This window comes from Ursus americanus, chromosome 19 (genome assembly GCF_024610735.1).
Source record: "Ursus americanus isolate L20-20 chromosome 19, mUrsAme1.1.p, whole genome shotgun sequence".
NCBI lineage: Eukaryota > Metazoa > Chordata > Mammalia > Carnivora > Ursidae > Ursus > Ursus americanus.
The window spans coordinates 28,026,758-28,052,557 of record NC_142145.1 but is presented as its reverse complement, the minus strand read 5'-3'; the positions used below and the strand labels follow the sequence as shown (position 1 = coordinate 28,052,557).

The 25,800-nt window shown below is 38.9% G+C and overlaps 1 long non-coding RNA gene across 1 annotated transcript in view; it reads right to left on the bottom strand.

Annotated features, from left to right (window-relative positions):
- LOC148108482 (uncharacterized) overlaps nt 1–15,486 on the bottom strand; it is a 65,953-nt gene extending 50,467 nt beyond the window's left edge. The window contains exon 1 of the long non-coding RNA XR_015727807.1: nt 15,398–15,486. This is a non-coding gene — a long non-coding RNA (uncharacterized LOC148108482). The remainder of the gene's footprint in view (nt 1–15,397) is intronic.
- Between the last annotated feature and the right edge of the window lie 10,314 nt (nt 15,487–25,800).

Sequence of the window (25,800 nt, the reverse complement as noted above, 5' to 3'; positions counted from 1 at the left end):
GCACAAGAACTAATTTTCTCTAGAGAAGGAGAGATGATGGGAATCTGATCTGCAATAATAGAGCATAAGTAATCGTGGGATGGAAAAGACAGACTGTGTGGCAGGTCTGGGCTCTGGAATCCTGCTAGGATATACTCCCAGGTTGCTGGGTCACCCAGCCCTGTGGCCCCAGCTTGTCAGTGTTTCACTTCTCAGAACACCCATAGAAGGCAAAACAGAAGTGATCAGTCCAAGTCGGACAGGTGGGTTGCAGACTTCGTTCAGGCAAATGTGACCATGGCAACCTACCAAAGGCTGGCCTGGGGAGGGAGAGAGGGAAGGAAAGCTATCTCCCCTCCTTCCGAAAGACCCAGCTTGGAAGCTTGCTTCTCCTTCTGCATCACTGCCAGGAATGTGTGTGAGGGGTTCTCTGAATGCTGAATGGTAGACTTCCTAGCCAACTTGGGGAGTTTGCAGTAAGAAAGCAGGAAATAATTTTTGCAGTGCTTCAATGTAATATTTATACTGTCAGTCCAACCATACTATCATTGTGAAAAAATCTAGAATCCATAAAAAAAAATATTTGTAATCCTGACTTATAACATCACATTTTCAATTGCCATTCCATGTTATTTTTCCCCAAATATTTTTCTATGTAATATGTTATCTAAGATTAGAACGTTATTTATTTAACCTCTGCTCCCCGTGCTTGAATGATTAGATTGCTTCTAATTTCTTAAAATTCTAAAAGGCAGAGAAATATATTTGAACATAAATCTTTATTGTAATTTCTGCCTATTTGCTTACCGTAGATTTCTAGCAGAAAATTTTGAGTCAAACAGTACGAGTATTTTAAAGAAATTTATATATATTTCCATATTTTTGTATTCTTTTTTCAGGAAGGAATTTTATATTTCTACAACTGTGTGAAAGAGGCTAGCTCAACCTAGCCTCCTGACCTTGGTAATAGGTAGGTAGGCAGACAGATATTTGTTGACTTAATATAGGTTTTTAAAATCTTAAGCTAAATTTAAAAGTAGTTGAAAATTCATCCACATGGAACAATATCATTCATGGCAAAATGTCATGAAGCTTTAAACAGACTCTAAGTGATACTGGAATTGAGGGGGATAGAAAAAAAAAATCAATGAAACTAAGAATAGTCAGGGAAGACTTCAAGAAGCAGCTAGTCTTAAGCTGAACTTAAGATATTTGTTCAGATAGATAGAAAAAATATATGCATACCTGGAGAGGGGGGAAAACTTAGACTAAGAAGCCAAAACAAGCAAGAAAGTTTGGTGGTGCGGCGGGGTAGTGTTGTCCTTACAAACATTTATTTCCACAACTGTTCATTCAAGTAATATTTACTTGATGCATATTAGGTACCTGGCAGCGTGCTACATGTTGAAACTGCAACATGAATAAAACACAGCTTTGGTCTCTCTGTGAAACAGCTTCTCTCTGGCCTCCCTGACTCCAAGTTCAATCCACCCCAACCTATCACTAACCCTACCATCAAAGTATCCTCCAAACTATAAACCCATTTATATTATACCCTGTTTTTTTTAAAATTTTTTATTATATTATATTAGTCACCATACAGTACACCCCTAGTTTTTGATGTAAAGTTCCATGATTCATTACTTGCGTATAACACCCAGTGCACCATGCAATACGTGCCCTCGTGAATACCCACCACCAGCCTATGGACTCTGGGAAACAAACTGAGGGTGTCAGAGGGGAGGGGGGTGGGGGAATGGGATAGGCTGGTGATGGGTATTATACCCTGTTTTTAATCCCCAAATCATTCTTAGAGGGTTGAGAAACTTCAGGGGCTTAGCCACACTTGAGAATCAAATCCAAAGAACTTAGTGGGTTTTCATGGCTCTTCTCTATCTGGAGCCTTCCTACTTCCCTTCTAGACTCTCTCCCTCTCTTTCCAGAAATAAGCTGCTTTCAGTTGTTTAACTGGTCAGATACAAACTCTTGACACAATGTCTAGACTCCTGGGATTCATGCATACTGTTCTTCATCTGAAATATCTCCCCCTCCACCACACACTCTTGCTCCAAAACCTTCCACTTAGCTAACTCCTGTTCATCTTTTAGGTGTCAGCTTCAGGAAGGTTTATCTTGGCCTTGAGTATGGGTTAAATTTCCCTGCTACATAGCCGCTTCTCCTGGTATAACTCTCATCACATTTTATTGAAATAACTTCTTTTCTCATGGCTTCCTCATGACTGTGGGCTCTGCAAATACCAACACTTTGTCCTTCACATTCACCTCTAAGTTCCTATACATAGTAGCTCCTCAGTAAATATTTGTTGAAATATTTTGAAGTGAATCTAGTTGCAGAGGGGCTGGGTTGCTGCTATCATTCAGCCTGAAGATTTAGAATATTGAATTACGGAGTCAAGTAGAACTAATGCTAAACAGAGGAGAATCAGGCTCAGGTGACTGAACAGTGGCATGTCAATATAATAATAATCTACAAGATTTGAGCTGTTCAGTTGTCTTACAATAAGTAAGTTCCTACTGTGTTATCACAGACTAGGAATCAGGAGATACGATCTAAACTGGGAGGCTTTGAAGTCAGGCAAATTTAGATCCATTGCTTATCTCTACCACTTTCTATGGGAGCGTGGGCAAATTTCTTAGCCTCTCCACTCCTAAATTCTCTTTCGTAATGGAGAAGCTAATGCCTCTTTCCAAAGGCCATGAGAACAAATGTATAGAAAGCTGAATACAACTCCCAAACTCTCACATTCACTAAATACTCATTTCTTCCCTCTCCTTCTCAGCTCTTCGTCTTACTCCCTGAAGGAGCTTGGACAAATCACTTCTTCCAGAGTCCTCATGCTCTCTGCTATAAAACTAAGGGATTAGGAAAAAGCAGTAGCTCCCCAAACTGGTCAAACTCAAGCATCTGGAGAGTTTTGGCTGAAAAACTTCAAGAGTGGACCCAGAAGTCAGTTTCTTTCTTCATAAAGTTGCCCAGGTGATCCTACAGCCGCCAGCCCAGCCCAGAACTGCAGTCCAGTATCATGGAAATACTAGCCTTTTCCAGCTTGAACAGGCAATAGTTTCATTTTTCTTTCTACTTCTCACATGGAAAATGTTTATGTAATAAATCAGAATGACTCACCTGGCTGGCATTTTTTGTTCCACCAAACCAAAACTATGCCATAATTGGCAATGAAGATTGGCTCTACGAGAGTGCATGTCCGTTTGCATGCATGTTTGCATGTTGGAGACAGAGGAAGGAGAAGAATACGAAATTTTTTACCTCCCTCAAACACTTCCTTTGTTGACTGGCATGAGCTAGACCTCCCAACAATGGAGCCGCACCAGCATAGAGCAGTGACCTGCCTACAGAAGGCTGTTCTTAAGTTGGAGACAAAGTAAAGGAACCTTTAGCCTTCCGCTATTATTATATTACTATTACACTGGCAGGTTGACCAATGGTCATTGCCCTGTTAAGTCAACACCAGAAGATGTGGTCATTATGGACTCTCAGAACCAAAAAGGTTTAATAAAGACAAAATCAAGACCAGTTCAGAGGTTGGTTGTTAATTTAACAGAGAGCATGAATAGAACCAAAGCCCATGAAGAAAAAAGGAAGTTGGGTGTCAGATAAAACGACAGAAAACACAAAAACTGAATGAGGCATGCAAGTGATTCAAACCCTGTGGAAAAATCTGAACTCCAAGCCAGCTGACTTATATGGCAAATTCTATAAACATTTTGTGAACCCAGATGTTATGATAAATGATGAAACTCTATTAAGACATAGTCCACCCCTTTGAAGAACTTTCAACCTATAAAGAAATCTGAGAAGAATGGTAAAATTAAGGACACACTCTGAGCTACCTGCCTTACACATGACATCTTATCTTCTTAACAACCCTGCATTGTGGATATCATCAGACAGGTTCAATGACTTACCCAATATTCAGAGGCAATATCAAGAAAGCTGGACTACCTCTTTACTAATAGATGGACTGTTCAGAAACATCATATGTTATACAGAAAATATGTCTAAACACTTCTTTCTAGTGAATAATCATAGTTCAAACACTCATCAAAGGACTATTTGATTAAGAATCAGTAAGTCTGATGAGTGTCTCTGTGACAGCCCAGAAACTTAATGATAACCGGAGTTTTAAGGTCAAAGATTCTGATTCTTGAAATGCCATTGCCATTTGGGTGCTAACCCTAGAATGAGTCCCTGCCAGCCACGTGACTCTGTTCTTCCCTCTTTGCCGAGCCAGAATAAGCAAAGAACTTTCCCCTTATTTACACCCACATGTTGGGTAAAAGGACAGTCCAAACTCCAAAGAGTCATATGAAATGCTAGCTGGGCATTGGTGGGCAAAGGCTTCAGCCAAAAGTGCTGGAGCACTGGAGACAAAATTCACCCAGTGGCTCCAAGAACAAAAATCCACATATTTTCTTTTTTCCTTTACCAACAAAAAAACTGTCCCAAAATAAACAGTCTATCTAGGCTAATAATTGGACAACCAAGTATTCACTACTCCCCCGAACCCTTTTTAAAAGTCTCATTGCTAGAGCTGGAAAGAAATAGAAATAATCTTTGTGTCTGATTGAAAACAGGTTTCCTGAATCTCTTGGGCTTCCACGTTTAACAGCTCATTCCGCAAAAACAATCTCCCTTCTCTCTGCTTGGCCTAGAAAGTTTCTGACTTTACTGGTGCATTTTAACACACAGACTGTCCCCCTCCGATGTGACCTGTCATCATTGAACTTTGAATATACAAATCCCAACCATCCCCTCCCCCAAATTAGCAGAACACATCTCTCTGTTTTGACTCGCATTAGATGGTCGCTACTGAACTTGAAAAGGTTGCATCTCACTTCCTGGCATCGTTGGACAGGTTGCAAATCATAACCATGCTAATTAGCACATGATTTCTGGATTTTAAGTATGCCAGGCAAAGGGAGATGTAAAGTAGAGAGAGAAGGGAGAGGAAAGGGTCACTCAGAGGAGAAAATGGGAAGGAGGGAGCGTGGGCAAAAGGAATTTGAGTGACGTTTTATTCTCCAAAGCAGATACCCCAGGGAGGATTAGCTTCAGGGAAAATCCTGCACTATTATCCTTACTTATTTGTTACACAGGAATAAATATTCTCATTCTTTCTTATTAGATCCTCTTTTCTTCTTCTGGATCATGGAAACACAACAGGTTTGGGTAGGTTATGAATTAAATTATCTCTGGCCTTGCTACCAACTGCAGACAAATCAATTGCAATCCTATCCATTACATAGTTGAACTAGAAAAAGTTGGTCTTTGTTTGGAAAGTTTCAGAGCTAAGTTTTACACTTGTAGCAAAAAATAGAACACTACCATATTTTTTAAGTATACATAGGTGTGTATATACCCACACGTATGATGTATATATACATACATATGCACATATATTATACACTTCTGTATACACACCTAAATGTACAGATATATACACATAAGTGTATAGAGATATAAAATGCTTCCAGTCCCCAACAAATAAAAAGGGGCTTTGTTAGAGAAAAAAATTCCCCACTGCAGTCTTTGAAAGTGAAGACTTACTTCCTTGTGCCATCTAACTCCTTCCTCCCTAAAGCCTCAGGCGAATGCATTCTCTAATTCGGAATATGCACGAATGTATCAGAAAAAGCAGGCTGTAGGTCTTGTTTTCAAACTTTGTCTCTTTGCTTTCTCTGTCCTCCTCCACTTCCCCCCTCCTTCAGCCCTTCAAATAGCTCTGTCCTAAATGAACCTTCCAGGCCGGTCTGATGTTAAAAGGGAAATGTTTATCTTGGAGTGTAGAGATAATTGACAATTAGAAAAGAGGACGCTTTTAGCTCTTGGTCAGGGCACTGCGCTCCTGGACAAAGTGCTCTTTTCTTTGAGGCAGGGTGGAGTGCTGAGTGACTCAGGCAGCGATCTGTGCGTGTTTACACTTAGGGCCTACCAGAGTCAAGGACTGGAGCTTTCTGGGACAGATTTCCCTACCAACTGGTTTCAAATAATATCAATAACTTAACTCCTTAAGGGCAAGATCAAATGGTTCTACCTCCTCCTGGTGAGGATTTCTAACTTCTCCATCCCACGTGCTGGTTTATGGGAATCTACTTGCAGAGTTGAACCCACATGTGACCCCAGTTTTCATTTTCACCACCCACCAGAAGACCATGTTATAGAAAGAACCAGCTTTCTCCCTGATTCTAATCTAAAGAGTTAGAAAATTGATGGCATTAAAAAAAAATTATTACACGATTATCTCAAATGCGGTTTGTTCCATTATAAATACATTGTTATTTTATGCAATTTTTATACTATTTTCTTTTCAAAATCCACAGCCATTTCTCTCTCTCCAACAAGCATACTATTCTAATGTATTTAATAAGCTTGTTTTTAGTTTTTATGTGTTCTTCAAATTAGGTATATTTTATATGAATACATGTATCTTAAATTTTATATAAAAGTTATTAAATTACATATCTGCTTTTTTCTCACTAGATTTTTAAGGTCCATTTATGACATTTTGTGTACGTGTAATCTAGTGCTTCTATCTACCAGTTCTTGTATCTCAAATGCTCTATGTTGCCCAAGACCAGAAATGACTGAATCTACCTTTCAAAAGAAAACTAAAGAATGGTGACTTGCTCTATCATATATTAAGACATACTACAAAGTCATAATAATAATATAAAAGTGCATTTAGGGGTCAAGAACAGACAAATAGATCAACAGAAAGCCAACAGACAAGCGCGTACATATACAGAGATGTGTCATATGTCATGAGGAGTGCACCGTAAACAATGGGATAAGGGCAGATTGTTGATAGCTGATGGTGGGAAACCTTGCTCACTAGATAGGTAGAAATAACTAGGTATTTAACAGCACACTCAAGATGGACTATAGATCAATTAAAGGCCTCCTTATGAAAGGTTGAAACTATAAAGTTCTAATATGGAAATGAGTAACTTTGTAACCGAGGAAAACCCTTTTAAAAGAAAACCTCAAAAATGGAAATGTAAGACAAAAAAATGTGATTTATAAAGAATTAAAAATTTCTGTTCAATGAAAACCACAAGTGACAAAACAAATTTTGAATTTACAAATTGCGTAGTAAGAAATCATTATTGCTTTTCACTTGACCTACTCCAAAGTCCGAAGAATACTCGTCCACTCATATCAGCCTTCATGCTCCCCAAGCTCTGCATGATTTTTTTTTTATTATGTTGGTCACCATACTGTACTTCATTAGTTTTTGATGTGATGTTCCATGATTCATTGTTTGTGTATAACACCCAATGCTCCTTGCATGGTTTTAAAGATAGTGACTGAAACACCTTATTTTTTCAATCTAACCCAACTAATATCCCCGAAAGAGAAAAGGGAGTCTTGGAGAGTTTCGTGATGTATTAAGCAGAAATGTGTGCATGAAGATATTTCACTTGTTTCAAAGCATCAGAACACATAAACTCATTTCTTCCCTTTCTGTCTCAGGCCTGATACTCGGCATGCATGGAATTCCTTAGATAGTTCCTCTGAAAGAATTCTGAGCTTGCAGAACTAACAGAGGTTGGGAGTGTGTTGGCAGGGGAGAAACGGCTAAATTTAAGACCGGTTTTGTCCTCGCTTTCAAAACAAGGATGCAAGAAAAAGTGACTACTTGCTATTTAAGGTAGCAAATTCTTTCCAAGCTTCCTTAGCGGCACTTGTAAAATAAGAATGCATTCAATTATAGGCATTGAAAGCTAGAAGGAACCATGGGAGCTCAACAAATGCAGACATACTCCATTGATTGCAACAAGGGAACTGTGGTGAAGGGTGCTCAAATGACTAGTTAACTGAGCTAGGACCAGGATTCACAGTTGACTCTTTGCCCTGTTCCATGATTCTCAGACTATATTAGTGGGGGGGATTCAAAGTGCCATGGTGACCTCACCGTGTTGCTGTCAGACATTTCAAATTCTTAAGGGAAACAGCAATTGTTGACATCTGTCAGAAACTACACAAGCTACTATACTCAAGGCAGTTCAGTTTCATGTGTTCTATTCTTCTTGATGGCACTGTATCTTAGCCAAGCTGCATTTTCATCTGTTCCTGTGATTAATAGTAAGTACCACACAAAGTCAATGTGTCACAGGAAATAAAGGTGACAGCCTCTGATTCCAAGGTTTGAGAATTTTGCAAATTCCAGTAAGCATACATATGCCATCAGCAAGTGATTATAGTTATTTAAGAATGAAATTAAAATATCATTTCCTTCCTGTGTGGATGTATGTGTATGTATATATAGATATACATAGATAAGTAGTTTCTCAAATGGCTATTAAGTTGTTAGGACACAAATTGTATTAAGTTGCTTGGACCTAACCACTTAATAAACAGAAGCCTTAGCTATTTCCTTTGGCCAAGGAACACTGTGTTGGGCTGGGGTGGAGGGGGGAATTGCTGAGACATAGAGTACAAAAACCAAAAATGTCTTGCCTTATTCTTTGGTCTGTCAGAAGGGTAACCTGCTCTATAGTTGCAATGGGGCCTCTTCAGAGCCCTTTGAGACTCGGAATGGGAGACCCCGAGGAATCCCATCTGAAATTAAACAAAGCAAGGTTCTTATTTACCTGTTTGACACTTTGCACGTATCCATAGCCTTTTATTTGGAGAAAAGTTTGAGGAGCTGGGACAAACGGATAGAATCCATGGGTATGACAGACAGACTGGATTGGGATTAGGAGATGAAGAAATTCCTCTTATTAAAAATGCCAGAGTAAAGCATGATAAATTTACTCCTGATGAAGAAGAGGATGTTAAAAATACAACACCATGGAGTACCAGAGGGATCATTAAAAATAACCCATAGTAGCTCCAATGGAAACCTCCCCAGGCCTAGCCTCAATCTGCTGATTTAGTCCAAGTTTAAAAGTATCTTTTGTTTTAGGGGCCCCGGGATGGCTCAGTTGGTTGAGCCTCCGACTCTTGGTTTCAGCTCAGGTCATGATCTCATGGGTCATGAGATGGAGCCCTCAGTTGGGCTCCACGCTCAGCACAGATTGAAGCTTGAAGAGTCTCTTCCCTCCACCCCTTCCCCCACTTGAGAACACACATGCTCCTCTCTCTCAATGAACCTTTTTTTTTTAAGGTATCTTTAGTTTTATCCTAAATATAAATGATTTGGATTCAAACTCACTAGCACTTACTGACCCATAATTAGATGTGTTATTCATTTCTGTTGCTGGTATTAACTTGTTCGAAGTCACCTAGATCTGAAACTTAGAATTATTTTTGCCTCCTCCCTCTGTCTTACTCTCCATCATTAACTCAGTTTCCAAATCCCAAACGTTTTATCTGAACAGTCTCTCTCTCATCCATCTTCACCCTGCTTCTTTTCATGGTGAGACAGTTAGCGGAAGTAAGGAAGTGGTAGTAATTTAGCTAAATAAAATGATGGCTTTTCTGAAGGGCACGTAGGTAGTTATAGTAGTGGAATAACGGAAGAAGCTATGGGTGTCATCTCCGTGCAAGTGATATTTGGGGCAGCAAAAGAGAAGGTCAAGAAGAGAACGCAGGAGAATACATATAACAGCATGAGAAATACTGACCCCATCAGGAGAGACAGAAAACCAGTCACCTAGGAAAAACTATCATAGTTCAGGATCATAGAAACCAAAGGAAGGAAAGGATTGACTATTTTTTGGGGGGGTGGGGGACAAACTGAGGGCTTCAGAGGGGAGGGGGGTGGGGGAATGGGATAGGCTGGTGATGGGTATTAAGGAGGGCACATATTGCATGGTGCACTGGGTGTTATACACAAATAATGAATCATGGAACTTTACATAAAAAACTAAGGATATACTGTATGGTGACTAACATAACATAATAAAAAATTATTATAAAAAAAGGATTGACTATTAATTTTCAAATTGTATTCATATATCATGGTGGTCAAGGAGAAAAGGAAAATACAGAGAAACAGAATTTCTGGTCTAAAACAAACTATCATCCCATTGAGGATAGAACATAGTCACAGACAATTTAAGAGTAATGCAGGAGCAATATCATCTTAAAGGCAAAATATCTATTCATTGGGGCCAACAGCAGAGATGAACAAAATGGTACAATTTAAGGTTTCTATTACTTCTACATTCTTTTAAAGCCTATTACCTGAGCTCCTTTGAAGCTATTTATAAGGTGTTTAAGATACGTATTTTGATGAGGAGGAGGTCTACGGAAGCGGACCATACATTTATACAATGGAGTTATAAGAAGGCTTATGGAGTCATGGAGTGTTAACACTCACCAGTTCTCCACAGATTTTTGTCATCCAGGCATTGCCAACTGATAGCTTATAAGCTATTTCTAGACCACAGGCATTGTTCTTTCCCTCACCATTGTGTTTTGTTTTTTATTATTTTGATCCTTCCACCAACAATTAAAAATAAAGAAATTTTACATTAAATTCTTTATTTCTAACTTCTTTTAAGCATTCAGAAGTGCCTCCTTTGTGGACCAGCATACTGACATGGCAGCAGGCAGCAGTCAGCTGCAGATGAATCATACTTGCCCCAGCTGAAGGCGGCCCGATCTGGCCTGATTACTCATTGGCACCACTGGCCTGGTTCTTCTAGATATTCTGGTTTGTAAGCCTGCTACAGTACAATCTGCACATTTTACAGATGAGGAACATCCTGGAATCCAGCGTAACAAAAGAAACAAACAAAAAGAAGAGACTCTTGCTCAAAACCTATGGCTTACTAGAGGCAGAAATTGCCCCAACCTAGAATCTCCCCACTCCTACTTTGGGATTTATGGAGCTAGGACGCTGTACAATGTGGCACACTAGGAAAAGTCCTAAGAGAGAAATAATTCCCTTCCCAGATCTATTGCTTATCTTTGGGTGGGTGACCTTTGACAAGTCTGTTCCATTTCCCTCATCTATACAACTAAGTAATGGCATGTACCCTCCTTCATGGTGCTTACAATAGAATAAAATATTTTTGAAATGTTCTCTAAAAGTAAGGAAAACAGTGATTTTTTTAGAATATTGGAATTAGTGTAAAGTCATAAGTTCTAGGGCTAGTTCCTCCACAAGCTAGTTGTATGACCTTTTACAAGTTTCTTAAACTCTCCGGATTCAAATGCAAATATTTTATTTTCCGTGATCTTTGCAAGATTAATCTCATTCATCATTTTTTAAAATGTTTCTCTTGAACTAAAATCTTTATTACTTGGGCCAAACCCAAGTGTGAATTAAACTAATAGAGAATAAAAATGGACTATTGAGCTGGGTCTACTTTATGGGCCTGTCAGAAGCATACAGAGATGTTCATAAGGTACCGTCATTTGAAACCTCAGCATCTTCCACCTTGGCACAAAGCAGACCTCATCAAGAGTAGAGATCCAGAGCAGAGGTCGGACAAGAAAAATAGAGATAGAAACGACTGGAGAAGTGCTTCCCGGGTGCTGAGTCAGCCAGAACAGAGCCTCCAGCTGAGCTCAATGGATCTTTTCTCAGTTACCTGGAGCTTTGGCTGGAGCCTGCTTGGCAGTGCCTGCTGGGAAGACAATTTTTAGTCCATCGATTCATTTCAGCTGGGCAGCTTGCCCTGGTACTTAGGCATTCAGACAAAAATGCCCTTAATCACTGGCAAACTCTGGGATGTAGAGCGGGCCAGTGGCTCAATCAGTACCCCAGGTCTGCCTGAAGGAGAAGGATGGTCTAGAAAGCTCAGAGTGTCAGTCACTGAGAATTCACAGGAACTAAGCCTTGATTTTTCAGGCCAAAACTTTAAATAATCCCTAATTTTAGGGTGAGGAACATTCTACCTTAAGAGCACTCAACTTTTTCTTTTGCCCTCAGTCAAACCAAGAGCAGCTGGGGAGCAGGTTTTCAGGGCATCGTTCACCCTGTATCCTCTGCGTATCCCCGTGATCTCTGTTGGGCTAACTACTGCTTATCCCAGGGAGTGCATCCTCTAGGAAGCTTTTCCTGGCCTCCTCCTCGCGCTCTCTCCCTCTCTATTGGGATCCAGCCCCTACCTTGGTCCCTCCTCAAAATTTTGCTCACTTTCCACTATTATATCACCTTCACAGCATATTGTGACTGCTTCTTTTCTTATTTGCCTCCTTGATAAGACTCTTTGAGAGAGAGCTTCTATTTGATTATCCATCTGTAGTGTCTGCATATGAAATACCATTAAATCCTTCAATGCTTATGGAGAGAAGGAGGTACAGGTGACTATTATGATGAAGCATTTTCATAATCATTAGGATACCTTAAGAAGATAGAACATCAGAGTACTCAAAACATAATCATGTTGGATTTTTTTTATAATAATTTTTTGTTATGTTAGGTTAGTCACCATACAGTATATCCTTAGTTTTTGATGTAATGTTCCATGATTCATTATTTTTATGAGAACTTCAGAAAGGCCAATCAGATAGGATAGCCCTAATTTACAGATGGCTAAACTGAGTTTCACTGAGGCTAAGTAACTTGCTCAAGATCGTATACTTGGCAAACATCTAGAATAATGCTGAGCACAAGTTCAAAAATATAGAAAGACAGGGCTGGAAAGGGTCTAAGAAGTAAACAATTCCATCCTCCTACATACTTAGGGAAACCTTTCTGACAGAGGGTATATGTAACAGCTGGCGATCACTTAAACACCCTTTATTTTCCAGAAACAAAAAGCTTTCCTTTAATCTTTCATCTCGGGAGCCAATTTACTCATTGTATAACAAGAAAATAATTAATATATTCCATAGGTTTTTATAAGGATGAAAATAGATAATGTGTATGAAGTACTTAGCAAAGACAATTCCTGGCACATAGTAAATATTCAATAAATGTGAGTTCTTACTTATTACTCTTAATCCTATAATTTTCATTAGTCTACTTGTGTTTCTGATTTGCTTTTTCTGGATTCTCTCCAGCCACTTGCATCGTTTTGTTTCAGATTCTTTCACTGTTTCAGGTGACTAGGGGGAAAACTGTTTTCATGATTTTCTAAATCATCCTTGGTGGAGCGGCAATTATTGGTCTTAATCTCTCTCTGCATCATAGAGACTTAGCGATGTGATGAATTGACAACAGCTGAATCAAAGACAAAGCCTTCCCAGAAAGCTGGAGGTTTTTTTTTCTTCCAGAATCTGAAAGCAACCTATTTGGCAACTTGCCATTACAATGGCATGACTGTGTGGCATCCGGCATCCTAAAAATGTAGATGGAATTCTTGTAAAATAAAGTTTTACAGTGACAACTCACTCTCATTTGAAGCATACTACATGAAGTGTCTTACTTACGTTAGACCCTTCGAGTGTGACCCAGAATGTGAGCAAGACCACCCACTGGAGTGCAGAAACGAACTATTGGAATCTGAACTTATGTATTACTGCAAGCTCTTCCATGACTTATCTTCAGTGGGTATTTAATGTCCATAATATATTTCTACAGTTGCACATGTACAGAGTTTATTAATAAATGTGCATATATTTGGGGCCTGTGGTCATAATTTTTATAGGTAAGGCATGTAATCAAGGTTTTGAAATCAATGGTTTATAAAAACCCTGAGATTAGCAGATGTTCAAAAAGTTTCTATGTCAAAATCCTCACCTTTATCCATAAAAATAAAATAGAAAAGATATGCCTATTTATAAACTAAGGCTGCCATTTTACTGTTCTCAGTATGGATTTCAAATTTGATAAAAATTAGTTCAGTTGCCTAAATCTCTACTCTCCTTTATACAACCTAATTCAGATTTATTACAATCATTGTATAGAAAAATGGGTGGAATATGCTACCAACACCCAAAGGAAACATTCCTAAGAGCTGATGGAAAACCAAACCACAAAGCCAGTGAAGATCTTGACACCCTTCCTTTATAGCAGTAGACCAAATCTTAGTAAATACTTTTCACAAATTTTCATGGAACAAACAGAGACAAATACCAAGTGCCAGGTAACCACGTTACAGCTCATTTCCTTTAGGCCATGCTGTCATAAGCATGGTTCAATTCTCGCTTCAAGTCTGAGACAATTCTAAATGCATGGCCTCCCCTCCAAAACTGAGAAGGCAAACTGTGAAAGATGTCTTCTCCCAGGTCCTCAGGGTAGTTAATCACTTTTAGGGATTGGCAGGTATCTGGGGATCTTTCAGAGAATTTTCTTCCCCATTTGCAGTTCTTTTTCCTCCCCTGGAGGTTTAGTGATGAAAGGTTACAGACCGAATGTGTCCTCCACACAAATTCATATATTGAAGCCCAATGTGATGATATTAGGAGGTGGGGACTTCACAAAGCCATTGGAACTTGAGAGTACAGTCCTCATGAATGGAATCAGTGCCCTTTTAGGAGACTCCAGAGAGCTCTCTTGCCTCTCCCTCCATGTGAGGACACAGTGGGAAGACGCCATCCATGAGTAGGAAGCAGACTCTCACCAGACACAAAATCTGCAAGTGCCCTGATCCTGCACTTCCCAGCCTCGGAACTGTGAGAAATCTTTGTTGTTTAAGGCACCTAATCTGTGGTATTTTTGTTATAGTACTCTAAGTAGATTAAGACAGAGAACATAGTAAGGTAAGCCCCACAATCTCTGCAGACACCTAGAGACACCAGAATCTTTCAAGATTACTTTGGAGAAATATACTGCCACCCTGATTCCATTCTAACAATTTCCCTGTGACCAAGCAGGCCTGGCAACCTAAATCATGGTACCCTGTAAAACATAACCTTCCACAAATGAGTGTCCAAAGCAATGTTTCCTGACCATTTATGAGCCATAAACCCTGCAGTGGAAATCATTCTGAATGATCACCAAAACATTTCGCTTTCCTTCCGGGCACCAGGCACACTACATTTCTCAACTTTTTTGAATCTAAACGGTGATATGTGACAAGTTCTATCCAGTAGAATGTGCAAAGAAATGATGGAAGCCACTTCCAAGCCAGGATCTAAAGTGTCCTACAGAATCATCCCTACTCTTTCTCTCTTATCATTACCTAGATGACTAGATGCAGAGTATCCACTGGGTAATTTTAAAAAGATCATGGAGACAAGAAGAATCCTAAAGAAACTGAGTCACAACCCATGAAGAGAGAGATTGATAACGTGGACTTGACTGAAATCAAAAACTCCTGCTCTGCAACAGGCACTGTTAAAAGAATGAAAAAACAAGCCACAGGCTAGGAGAAAACTCTTGCAAGATACATATCTGATAAAGGACTTCTATCCAAACAAAGAACCCTTAAAGAATCAACAATAGGGAAACAAACAGCCCAACCAAAACAGAACAAAAGATCTGAACAGACGCCTCACCAAAGATGGCAAATAAATATACAAAAAGATTCTCAAAATCATTTGTCATTAGAATAATTGTGAATTAAAACAAAAATGAAATACTGCCACATACCTATTAGGATGGTTAAAATCCAAAAAACTTGCAGTTTCAGGGACAGCTCAGAAAGGGTGAAATCAGGACTGAGATGCTTCTGGGGAAACTACTTTCCGCAGAAGAAGCCAGATCTCACGGGATCTCAGATTTTTATGAGGGCCAGCAGGGGAATCCTAAAATGAGAAACACCTGGGTTCTTCCCTCTCTTCACCCGGAACCCTGGTAACACACTGATCTTTCTGCCACATCCATAGTTTTGTCTTCTCCATAGTGTCCTATATGGTGGGTGTCATATGTTACATGACCTGTTTGGATGGTTTATTTCAGTTGCTAATATGCATTTGAGGCTCCCCACGTGTTTCACCATGGCTCAGTAGCTCATTTCTTTTTGTTGCCGAATGGCATTCCACTACCCAGATATACCCCATTTTATGTCTCTTTTTGCCTGTTGAGGAACATCTCAGTTGCTTCCATGTTTGGGCAGTTATGAAGAAAGCCTCTGTAAACATAAAAAATAAATAAAAATAAACTGACAATACCAATTGTAAACAACAGATGTAAAACAACAGAAACTCTCACTCATTGCTGGTGATTACAGCTACTTTGGAAGTCATTTTGGCAGCTTCTGACAAAGCCAAACCTAATTTTACCATATGATTCAATAATTGCTGTCCTAGGTATTTACTGAACTGAAAAACGTATGTTCACAGTAGAACCCGCACATGAAAGTTTATAACAGCCGTATTCATAATCACCAAAAACTAGAGGCAGCTGGGAAGTTCTCCAGCAGGTGAATGGGTGGCTAAACTATGCCCCATCCATATAATGGAATGTTACTTGGTGATTTAAAAAAAAAAGATGTGATCTATAGAACTATGAGGAGACATGTGTTAGTCTTGGATGTGCATTCCTAGGTGAAAGAAATCACTGGGAGTGGTGGGGCACTTCTTACTCTCTGGTTCCAATTGCACCACATTTTGGAAAATACAGAATTGGTGAAATGTTAGTAAGATCAGTGGTTATGGAGGGATAAAGTGTTGAATAAGTGAAGCTCCAGAGATATTCTGTGACACTGAAACCATTCTACGTGTTACTGGATGGAGGAAATGTGGAATGGGGCAACACAAACTGTATTACAAATGTCTGAAACAACTCCACAGAAGGGAACAGGGGCAAAAGGTACTGACCCAAGTAACTACAAATAAATAGAATCTGCAAGACCGGGGTAAAACGACAACAACTAACATAAGTAATGAACTTTTGCTAATAAAGCGGTCTCCCCGGGTACACACACACACACACACACACACACACACACCAATTCTGACACCGCTATATTTAATGGCACAATTAAGAAGAAAATGAATGGCAGTTGGGGAGCCAGATTTCTCATGTTGAAGTGGGAGGTTACAAGTAAACAAGAGAGTAGACTGCTTCATGTGGTAATGGATTAGTGTTCAAGACATCAATAAGAACTTATGTTTAGTGGAATATAGATGCAGATGGTGACATAAAGAAAAAGTTGTATGTTTATGTATGTATACATACACTTCTTTGCTCTGTCAGATAATCCTGTAGCGATAGCAAACCCAGCACCCAGATGTTGTTTTCTATTATCATTGTTCACTAAGAGACCCAGAGTCCTGGGAGAAGAGACTGATTCTAGGACTAGGGCAGGAAATATGCAATACGTGCCTGGAGCATCTCCTAGTACCAGTAGGGAGGTGCTAAAACACACACACACACACACACACACACACACACACACACACACACACAATGAAAGCCATATGAATAAATTAATACATGGGAGAAAGAGACAAATCTCCCTTGCAGAAGAATTACACAGAATTTACATAGATACCACACCTTCAAAAGAAGTGTTTGGGCTGCACATAGTAACTTCCTTTCAAAAAGCACAGTAAACATGGGAAGGGGGTTGGCAAGGGAAGAGTAACTTTACGGTAGAGAATCACAACACAAACGACTTCAGCTAAGTGATTAAGGCGATTGCCCACAATGATAAGTCATGTCGATGAAGTGTATCCTTGATATCATGCAATGAAAATGGTACCTTACCTCTGTCATCTGCATACCCATAACCCCCATAAAAAAAAAGTCATTAATTATCCATGTGGAACAGAACATACTTTCCCCAACCAAACTGAGCTGGCCATAAGTGAGAAACAAATATTTAAGCCACAGACATTTTTAGAGTTGTTTGTTACAGCTGCTACAACAGTTGACTAATACAGATTCCTCTGAAAATATGATGGCAGACATTTCCCTCCTTCATAGAGCAGTGCAAGTAAGTTCCATACACACAAAAGACGGGGTGCAGATTTCAGGAGCACACTAGCGACACCATTAACCTTTTTGCTGGGACGAATCTACTGCTCAGCAACAACGCAGGGTCCTACCTATCTCCAGCGCTGCTTTAACATTCTTCCAAACCACCCCCTTTATTTTGAATAATTTTTATTTGGGGTTTGATCAATTTAGTAATTTCCCTCTCATCTTGATCCAAATAATTTGAAATCCAATTTCTCTCTTTTGGTCTATCATTCCCAGAAGGACAGGTGAATAAAGCATGGCAGGTGGTTGTCCAAGGTGTCCAAAGTGTCCAGTAATGCAGAAACTTTCTCCTTCCCACTGGGAAAAACTGAGTTTTGGTGTAGTATTGGCCCACCAGGACTGAGGACAGCTACGTGCTATGGTTTAACCAAACAAATTTTCTGGCTTCAACCACGCCAACAAAACCTCATTTCCAATATGGTTCCTTTACTGCCCCTCTTTCATGTCTGCAGACCTGGGTAAGTTGACCAAGTTGTACCTGATATTGAAAAGCAACTGAAAAGCAACCACACCCCAAAACTAACGTTGTCATGGCTCATCTCAATGGCATAGCCATACTCACCCCTAACTTCACTCTCCCCACTGTCCCCTTCACTCATCTTATATCATAATCAATATCTGTGTCACCACTTCCCTTGTTCCCCTAGCTCTCCCAGGTTAATTAATGGCACCCAGCAGTAAAAGCAGTATTCAAATCAACTGTATAATTTGCCTGCATTCGAAAAAAAAATTGTAGAATATGATTTTCAAATTTTCCCAATGTATAAGCAATTTGTAGAAATAAATGTGCATTTACTTCTGTATCTGCTTGTTTGTGAATTTTTAATTATTTACTGGTAATCTGAGCAGCTTTCTTAACCAGCAAACACAATGTGGCACAACTGACAGTTATAACTAAATCGTGGTGGCTAGAAGCCCAGGTTTTCCCAGATTTCCTCTCCCTCAAGTCATTCTTGCAATCACTGGAGAGCTTTATATATATCAAGAATCAGCCAGCCAAATCAGGATCATCCACAGCTTCTAGTCCCCAGTAGCTCCCCAGAGCAGCCACTCTTAGCTCGATTAGGCTTCTTTGCCGGATGCTGCCAGAAGAAATGAGAATGCGCCCAACTCTGATGCTTCTGGACCTAGAACAGACCTGCTACACCTTCAAGAAACCCATGTGGCTGTTCATCTGACAGAAGATGACCCTTCCTACTTCTGGAGTTGGAGGCTGGGAAGGAGTCATGAACTCAGAAGGGTAAACACTTTTAGTGCTACGACTCTCAATTCATACATACACCCAGTCACCTTTCCCCAGAGATGCTGGGGCCGACCAACTCCCAGCTTCAGCTGCTAGGCTGTATTCAGAACTTCCATTTCCAGAGACTTTTTCACAGGAGGTTCCTCCATCCCTGTGCCCACTTATTCATGTAAATGACCCCAAAGGAGAGAAATGTCTCTGTTCTCATTACCTTGACTGTATCTAAGCCCTAGTATGGGTTCAGGCAAGATAACTTGGTAAGTACTCCATCACACAACTACGTGGTAACAAATAATAGATACAAACTGGTTATACAATAATAGGACTTTCTGCAAATTATTCATAAGTATTACTTTTATCTTTTAATTGTCTTTATATTTTTATTCTAAAGAAAAATAACGCATACTTAACTATGTATTTATGTTTAAGAATACCACTGAACCCCCATATGCTAAAGAAGAAATCATTATCCAAAGGGAAAGAAGTCAGAAAGAAAGTTTTTCTTCCAAGTTTATTCATTGTTGAGTATATTGTTTATTCCATCTTGATAAACAGAAAATTAGCTTTATCTGCATTCTGGGATTGTAACCATCAACACTTTGCATTATCCACATAAATGATCAATTTCCAAATTGGTACTACTATTAGTTTAATTTTTTAATGTCTGAAAGAAAAGATTTGAACACGCTATGAAAATGTCAGTCACTATTAATGTAATATAAAGAATATACATAAAGCAATTGTCAGAAAAAATGTTAGAATCTTGTTCGCCTCAAACAAGTCATTAGGTATAGAATATTAAGAGGTCAGATTATTCTGAGTACTAAGTAATAGAGGATTGGATTTAACAATCTCATTCTAATTCATAGTTGAAGAACAGTTAATGGTGTTGGTGTATGTAATTAGTCTACTAGAAGAATAGAATACCTTGCAAGAGACCTTCTGGGTTTTGCTTTGCTTCCAAAATAATTTGGAAAGCAATGTAGAAATTTGTACACTCCTTAGGCTTTCTTCCTCTACTCAATATTTACTTTGTAATGCAATTATACTACTGACTTATGTTTTTATAATACTTCATAATTTTCAAAGACTGTCAAATCCATTGTTTTGCCTGGACTTTGCAACATCCCTATAAGAAAGTAAATCAGGATTAATGCCTGGTTTTAAAATGAAAGAAAAGAAGTATAGGCAGGAGTGACAAGTATTGGCAAAATCAACAGGAATAGAAAATTGGAGTGTAGGGGCGCCTGGGTGGCTCAGTTGGTTAAGCGTCTGCCTTTGGTTCATGTGACGACCTCAGGGTCCTGGGATTGAGCCCCACATCAGGCTGCCTGTTCAGTGAGGGTCTACTTCTCCCTCTCCCTCTGCCTGCTGCTCCCCCTGATTGTTCTCTCTCTCTCTCTCAATAAATAAAATCTAAAAAAAAAAAAAAAAAATGGAGTCTAGAAATCAGTTCTACAGAATTTCAGTAGAGGTTTTGACACTCCTCACCTTCTCTGAGTCAAATGAGCCAAAATTTGACTCTGGCTTCAGCTTCCTAAGTAACCTCAGTCAAATTAGTCATCACTCCTAAATCTCAGTTTCCTCATCTATAAAATAGAAAAATTTATTGCAACGTCATTAAGGTATGTAAAATTTCCAGACCTTGTGTAAGTGCTCAATAAATAGATTCTTTTCCTCTCCCTTTTATTATTTCCAGAAAGCCCCAGTCACACCATCACAGTCCCTTTGAAGATGAATCTCTAAAAAAACTACAGTCAACATCCATCTGGAACTAGGAAGATATTAAGTTGGGAAACCATGTTGGGTAGGAAATTCAGTGGGATGAGGCAGTCTGCTGGGAAGTACTGACATTTCTCCGAACTTCGTCCTGTTCCAACCCCTTGAGACAGCTTGCTTCATCTGCAGATCTCTTCAAGGGTAACCTATATCAAAATATTCACCTTCTTTCAACCAACTAGTCCTGGGTGCTCTTGGCATGCATCACTTTATTGGCTTGATTAGGAAGGGAATCCTTTGGTTTTGGGCTGGATCCCACACAGCTACAGCATATTACTTTGTCATTCTAATTCCCAGCTGGACTTCTCTGAGATTTCAAGGTGCTATATGATCAGAGGAGTCAGTGTGGTACAGGAGACAAGCACTGGCCAGGATGAGGCAGACATGGGTCAAAACCTTAATCAACATCTGGGTGTTGACTCAATAAAGCCTTTTAACTCTCTGAGCTTCCTATTCTTCACGTACAGAACAAGGATGATGAAGATGTGTTAGATCAATCTTTACAATCTTCTATGAAAGTATGATGCAAAGGGGCCTTGCAGTGTGGGGCCCGGTGACGTCAAAGACCAATATCACACAAAATCTAGTAAAGGAACAAAAATGGCATAGGGGATCGAAGGTGGTAGAAGGGTTAATAACATCTGTCATTTGTCAAGGTATAAACCAGGGGCTGAAAGACTTGTCAACCAGCCAACGAAAGCATGGAAAGGAGCCCTCGATGAGATGGGTAGATTTGGTGGAGGGAGTACGGTGAGGAGTGTGAGAGAGGAAGATGAAGGAACACAAAACTTCAAAGAAATTGGAGTTGCCTGAGGAGAAAGAACCAGGCAAGGGGCCAGGAAGCCCCTTTTGCAGAAAAATGTACTTTGGCCACAAGAAGTAAAAGGTTTTGGCTGGCCTGCTTATTCTAGATCCCTTCTTCCTCCCAACCATCTTGCATTCATTGCCAAATTATTCATCCTAATTCACCCAAATGTGCCTGGGGGATCTTATGAAAGGCTTTGTAAATGGGGTATAATTTGACAGAGTCTTAGGAGCTGAGTAGAAACTCCAAGCAGAAGGAAGGACAGAGAACATCTATTTCATGAAGCACCTCTTTTGTTACAGATACCATGCTAGATGCATAGCATGCCTCTCCTATAAACTGCACACCACCACCAGAAAGTAATTATTATCCCCATTTTACAGATGAGGAAAAAGAGGCTCAGAGAGCCTAAGTAATTTGCCTATATTACTTGGCTCCCAGGTTTAAAACCTCCTAACTCCAAAATCTTCCCTACATCCATTGTGCAATTTCTCCTTTCCCACTGCTCCTCTCAACACATGCAAAGCCACAGAGTCACAGAAGAATAAGACTTGAAAAGCTTTTTCTGTATAAACAGAAGAAGTACAGTTAGTAGGATATGACAGTTGGAGATGTGGTTTAAAAGATAGGTTGAGGCCACATTAAAAGTGGTCTTGAGAGCTTTAAGGTAATCTTGTGGACAAGGGGAGACCACTGATATTTTGAAGAAATGGCAGAAGACAGAGAAGTTGATAGATAATTAGTCTGGTCTCTGGTCCTAGTGCCTCACACTGCCTCATGCCTCATTAGGTGTTTTTAGGACATTATCAGAATCATCTTATTCTTGAGATATATCATCATCTAAAACAGGTTTCGGTCTTTCTAGGCTACCTCTGTTATCTGTGATTAAACGCCTTTGGGGTCTGTCATCAGGATACCAGGGCCAGAGGTCTAAAGGCGTCAAACCCATTCCCCTAGTCTAAGAAGGTAAGGAATGCTGTTGCAGATGTCCTGATTGCCTTACCTATCAGACTCCAGTCAACAGAATATTCTCTTTAAATAATGGTTCCTTGGTGGGGAGCCCATCAGGAAGTCTCTCTACCCAGTAGCATTCAGAGAGTGTTCTCGTCCCCACTGGAATCTTGGATTCATGCTTCTTTCATGTTTTATGAACCATAACCCCTGCTTTCTAAACCAAGACCAGCCTGTTGTAAGTTCTCTTTTTTTTTTTTTAACATCGTGCTCTATACAAGAAAAGCAGAAGCTCATGTGTAAAAAAATAAAATAAAATAACAATAATAGTAATTATGGGACCAGTGCCACATGACAGCAGCAATAACAGCTTTCAAAATCCTTTGAGTGCAAAAGTCTTACTTGTTTTATGAGCCGACACATGGAGCTAGTCTTAAAAATAAAAAATAAGAATGGTTTCTTGCAGTTCAGATTTCATAAGAAAAAAAAAGTGCATCTTTAATTAAGATTTATGAGCCTCGGTAGGGCCCAGCAAGAGGAGAGAAATGGCTCAAGAGTGTAAAAACTAACAGTTAAAAATGGGGAAATATGATTAAGGGCCTTTAATTCCTCCTGCCTCTTTTGCAGGGCTTCCAGTGGCCCCAGGCAAAACCAGGCACTTATTGTCTTTAAAACAGCATTATTCTTGGCATAAAATGTTTATGAATCAAGATGAAACTTGTAAGGAATAATAATATCAACCTTACTTGAAAGGCTTCTCTTGCTAGAAACAATATTTAGTTTAATAAAAAAAATTCTTAAGAGAAAAAATATGCATAAAAAGTTATATGTAAGGGAAGATGTATATAAATTGATATCTTGCCTGGTGTTGGTTTAGCATTTTTCAGTTTTCAGAGTAGCATTTGCTGGATCTTGCTGGATCTTGTTAAAAACTTTGAGATGTAGTCAGGGCAGATATTAGGATCTCTACTTTGAAGATGAAGATTCTTTTCCAAGATTTTAGGTTACTTGTTCAAGGAGTAGAAAGGGACATAAATAAAAGTTTGATTCTAAGTTCAGTGTTCATTCCACTGCATCACAAAGCTATTCCTCTAAGAATTGATCTGTGCATGTTATTTCTACATCATGTATACATTTTTTAAGTTTCAGAAGGGACAGTTTTAAAAAATGTAATGAAGAAACCCTAATATTATGTATTTAAATACTCTAAATATTCAAAATGAACACTAAAGATACCTGGTGTGTAGATATTAAAATGTGATTGTGGAATAATATACATTTAATTTGATACAGGAAATGGAATTCATCAAGTTTCAGCCTACATCACTCCTCAACACATTGAAAATCACATTTGAGAACAAGTCATTCCAAAAATACCTGTAGCCATTATTGCCCTCGCCATCACACATACAACTAAGTATTCAATCCGATGTTTGTTACCTTACTGAGAAATGATTCCATCTACTCTTTCTCTACAGATAGTGTATTCTAGGGAAAGAACTGTGTCATCATCACTTGTTACTCTAGCTGAAGGTGGGAATGCTGTCAGTATATGATTTGTCAATTATATAGGGCTTGCTTTAATTTTTTAAATTGCTTCCTTAATGCTTCAAGTCATGTCCCCTTGATCTCATACTTTGATATTAATACATAAGCCATTCCTTTCATGATTGAATAGATTTAATTATTCCTTACTCAACCCATCTTCTCAGATTCAAGTTCCAATTCAGTTCTGGCTCTACCACCCACATGACCAGCCTGTTCTTTCCAATGAAAAAGATGAACCCCTGTAGATGTACATATGCAGCACTGGAATTTTAACAACCTCCATTTTTCTCCAAAGATTCTCAAATTTGGTGGTCACTCTTCCAACAACCTCACCTTTCCAGAAAGAGAAGGGAACCCAAAAAGTAGATGAAAAAGACTCTCTAAAGGACATTCAATATATTCCCTATGCATAAAAGCAGTCCTTATGTTCTCACCACTTTCACTTGATGAATCACTTCTGTGACTTAAGAAAATATCCTTATGAAGATGATTCCTAAATCAATTCCTTTAGTCTCAAGACTGCTTCCAAGTACTAGCCCTAAGGAGCCATCTGCTTAAAAGACAGTGCCACTCGTGTATCTAATCACCAATTTAAACTCATATCTAAAATTAAATTCATGATCGTGTCCCCTAAACTCTCCTTCCTTAGGTCCTCGAACAGTACTTGCTGTACTCATTCTAATTCCTTCACCCAGACTACTTCCATTTCTATCAATACCCCTTCCATTTTTTAATGATTGGCCTAAATTCCATCTTTTTGATGCAGACTCATGATCTCTTCAGCTAAAAAGGATCTCAATCACCTTTGAACTTCTAAAACCTACTGTAATTCTAATTGTTACCCAAGTATCTAAAACCAGTGATCTGTGTGATGTCAATAGAAATGCCTTTTTTGAAATATCTTTACTTCAGTTTCATAAATTAAAAAGGTGTTTAAGGGGAGCTGTCTCTAAAGCAAGCTAAGCCAAGGTGATATAGTGAGATGCAGAAAGAAAACATTAAATTTTCTATTTAAATCTATCTTAAAATTAGGAAATTAATTTTATCTATATTGGTTATACAAGTTGCCTGCATTGAACCTTATGTGAAAAGGTTTCATGCCCCATGCAATGCACAGGATTTTTCAGAAAAGAGCAAAAAATTTTTGAATCCAAAATGTGGACAGTGGGTGCCTCATTCTTCCATTTGCTTTCCAATTAAGACCAGGTGTTGCAGGTCATTTGTGCCTAATCAAGCAGATTTATGGGTAAGGTTGTCTATTATTAACTACTTTACCTTAACAACAAAGCAGAATAGTTTAAAATATTTTTTCAAAGTTATTTGGAAGAAATAAGTTAAAGTTAATAACAGTAATATGAGCACAAATGAATAATAAGAAAATGGCAGAGCTGAGGTATCTATGTGCAGAATAAACTATTTGTCAGGAATATTATGAGACAAAACAATGGGTTATATAATTAGAATCATGGCAACATAGACTTTTCACCTCATCCTAGTATATATAGAGCCTTGAAATATAGTTATGATGTCATCATATTTGGGGGTACATTTTATAATATTGTATATTTTATCTTACATCATTTAAAAAATTATATTTTAAGTATATTTCTAATGTTCATCATCTATCAATGCTACAGTGTCCTTTTTAGTTTACAAATAAATATTCATATATTATGCATCTTTTTGGTTTTGTTTGTTTCTTTTTATGAAAAGAGATGCACAATTACATAATTCAGAGAC